General features: G+C 46.3%; 1 non-coding gene across 1 annotated transcript; it reads right to left on the reverse strand.

The window, feature by feature from the left end:
- Nucleotides 1–294: 294 nt before the first annotated feature.
- Nucleotides 295–367, reverse strand: TRNAQ-UUG (transfer RNA glutamine (anticodon UUG)). The gene has a single exon. It is a non-coding gene; the product is annotated as a tRNA-Gln (tRNA).
- Between the last annotated feature and the right edge of the window lie 3,332 nt (nt 368–3,699).

The following is a 3,699-nucleotide window of genomic DNA, read 5'->3' on the forward strand; positions in this document are numbered from 1 at the left end:
GCATAGTTTCTGCTTTCTGCACGCACACACTCCCTGCACTGCATCTACCCACAGTTCTGTTAAGAATGATTGTGCCATGTCATATTGTTGCATACGTATTGCATATCCGTGGCATTTATGAAGAGGTACTTTGGTATGGCAGAAAGACAGAAAAGTAGCAATGCTGAAGGCATAACGTGACTGATTGTGCAGTTTGTATTGGGCTTTCTTAATGAGTGAGAGTGAAAGGAGTATTGTAAGAGTGTGCCTCCAGTTTTTATGTAAAGATAAGTTGTGTGCTGTGAGAAAAAGACTCAACCACGAAGGGACTCGAACCCTCAATCTTCTGATCCAAAGTCAGACGCCTTATCCATTAGGCCACATGGTCACTGACTGCAATATGTTTGGGTGTTTAGGGTTAGGTGTATGATTGGATGTGGAACATATCAATTACAGGTGCGCAGGACAGGATCCCATACCGTTCTTCATCTTCTTTCCATCAAAGGAGTTTTTTCAAACAATATCTAGATAATTTCCAAAGTTTCATATCTTATGATGTGCTTTTTTGCCGTTAATCCTCCTTTCTTCTTTTATTGAATACTCTGTTTTATGCTGCAATGGTATTTTTGGATTATTTGAAAAGAGAATGAAACTGCTTTGACAGTAGTTCAGACTTCCTGTTGGACTTTTGCTTATGCAGGGTCATCCCCAGTCTTTTTCGCCTCCTGCCTCCTATTTTTTTCTGACATGTTGCTGTTGGCTTTTCAACTCTGAGCACTTTACCACTGCTAACCAGTGCTAAAGTGCATATGCTCTCCTGTTTAAATTGTATGTAAGTGGTTTATCCATGATTGGCATATTTGATTTACTAGTAAGTCCCTAGTAAGGTGCACTAGAGGTGCCAGGGCCTGTAAATCAAATGCTACTAGTGGGCCTGCAGCACTGGTTGTGCCACCCACATAAGTAGCTCTGTAATCATGTCTCAGACCTGCCACTGCAGTGTCTGTGTGTGTATTCTTACACTGTAAATTCGACTTGGCAAGTGTACCCACTTGCCAGGCCTAAACCTTCCCTTTCCTTACATGTAAGGCACCCCTAAGGTAGGCCCTAGGTAGCCCCAAGGGCAGGGTGCAGTGTATGGATAAGGTAGGACATATAGTAATGTGGTTTATATGTCCTGACAGTGAAATACTGCCAATTTCGTTTTCACTGTTGCAAGGTCTGTCTCTCTCTCATAGGATAATATGGGGGCTACCTTTAAATATGATTAAAGTGTAGATTCCCCTAGAGAGTAGATGGACATGTGGAGTTTGGGATCCCTGAACTCACAATTTAAAAATACATCTTTTAGTAAAGTTGATTTTAAGATTGTGCGTTTGGAAATGCCACTTTTAGAAAGTGAGCATTTTCTTGCTTAAACCATTCTGTGACTCTGCCTGGTTTGTGGATTCCCTGTCTGGGTCAGTTTGACAGTTGGGTTGTTTTTCACCTCACACCAGACAGTGACACAAAGGGAGCTGGGGTGTGATCTGCATTTCCTGATTAGCCATCTCTGCTAGGAGGGAGGGGTGGAGTGGTCACTCTCATCTGAAAGGACTGTGCCTGCCTCTGACAATGCTGTCTCCAGCCCCCTGGTGTGTGTCTGAGGCCTTGCCTGGGCAAGGCAGGATTTCACAAGAAGGTGTGAGTCCCCTTTGAAGAAAGGTGACTTCAAAGACTAAAATGGGTATAAGAAGGGCACCCAAACTTACAAACTTTAGAAACACTTCTGGAACCAAGAGGAACCTCTGCCTGGAGAAGAGCTGATAGCTGAGGAAAAAGTGCTGCCCTGCCTGTGACTGTGCTTTGTGGAGCTTTCCTGCAGTGCTGCTTCTGCCAGAGTAAGAGGGCAAAGACTGGACTTTGTGTGCCTTCCATCTTGAAGAAGAAATCTCCAAGGGCTTGATGTAGAGCTTGCCTCCTGTTGTTGAAGTCTCAGGGATAGCAAAGACTTCTTCCTGCCAGCACCTGGAGTCTCTGGAGAGACCCCTACTCTGCTCTGTGGTGCCCTTCCAGTTCCTGGGACCCTGAAAGGAGAGGCTGGCAGCCTAAGGACAAAAATACACGCACCGAGCGCTGTGCGGAGAAAAGATGGACGCGAATCCGATCGCGGCTGAGAAAACGACGCGACGCCGGTTCCGCAGCTGAGAAACGACGCCGCAGGAAACGCGACCGAAAAACCGACGCCCGGAGCAGGAGAAACGACGCGCAGCATCGCTGACGGAGGCTGAGAGATCGCACCCTGCGCCGCGGGACTTTCGGATCGTCGTGTGGCTGGCTTTTTCAACACGCACCGCCGTGCCGAGTTGTTTTCGACGCACACAGCCGTGCAGGGTTACTTTCGACGCACACCGCCCGTGCGGGGTTATTTTTGACGCAAACCAGGTACATTTTCACGCTAGCAGCGCTAGTGTGGTGTTACAACTACCTAAAGACTCTTTTTTATTTTTAAACCTTTAAAAAAATCATAACTTGACTTGTGTATGTTGGATTTTTGTCGTTTTGGTCTTGTTTTGTCTAGATAAATATTTCCTATTTTTCTAAACTGGTGTTGTGTCATTTTGTAGTGTTTTCATTAAGTTACTGTGTGTGTTGGTACAAATACTTTACACCTAGCACTCTGAGGTTAAGCCTACTGCTCTGCCAAGCTACCAAGGGGGTAAGCAGGGGTTAGCTGAGGGTGATTCTCTTTTATCCTAACTAGAGTGAGGGTCCTTGCTTGAACAGGGGGTAACCAGACTGTCAACCAAAGACCCCATTTCTAACATTGGTGACCAGCGGTCGGGATTGGACTTGTATTTGTACTTGACATACAGTAATTAAGTGTACACTACTGTTTTGATCTCAGACCACTACGTGACCACTTACTACTTGTTTGGTGATCTTTTGATTTTTCTCTTAAGGACTCTTTTTATTCTACTTCCATGATTTTGCTGATCCCTTGACTGATTCTTTTTACTTCATTGGGAAATTATTTTTTTCTGCCTTTTGGAACTTTGCACTTGTGACCATCATGTCTCAATCTGGAGATGCAACAGCTGGAGCTGTGTTTGAAATGGAGAAACTGAAGGAGTACTCAGTTGCTCAATTGAAACAGTTCCTTAAAGATCTTGACTGTCCCACTGAGAGCGCCACCAGGGAGGGGGAGCTGCAACAGGCACAGAGGGCTTGGGTGACAATCAAGAAGGCTGGAGGGCACACAGAGGAGGAGAATATGGGTGGAGAAGTGCAGAGGATACACAGTGGTGTAGTGGAGGAACCTGTTACGCCTGGGGGGAGGGTCCCCAGGAGGGGTGGCAGGGTGTCACCCAAGGGTCTGACTCCTGAAGAGTTACAGGACAGACAGGCAGAGAGGGAGTACCAATGGGAGCTGAAAAAGCTCGATTGGGAGTTGGAAGAAAGGAGGAGGAACTTAGAGATTAAAAAAATGATTTATGCTTACGAGCTTAAATTGAAAGAGCTGGAAGTCATGAGGGCTGAGTCCAGCTGGAATGGTGGCAGCAACAATTGTATATCCAGTGATGCTGCAGAAGTGCACATGCCCAGAGAGGTGGTGCCCTACTTGAAGGAGGGAGTTAACACACGCCAGGAGGTTCAGGGGTATGAGGTAGCTCCAGTGATGCACAGGGTCCCTGAGGTGGATTGGGGAACTGGCATGGGGAGTCATATTCCTACTGGTGG

The sequence above is a fragment of the Pleurodeles waltl genome, chromosome 4_1 (assembly GCF_031143425.1).
Source record: "Pleurodeles waltl isolate 20211129_DDA chromosome 4_1, aPleWal1.hap1.20221129, whole genome shotgun sequence".
NCBI classification, from domain to species: Eukaryota; Metazoa; Chordata; class Amphibia; order Caudata; family Salamandridae; genus Pleurodeles; species Pleurodeles waltl.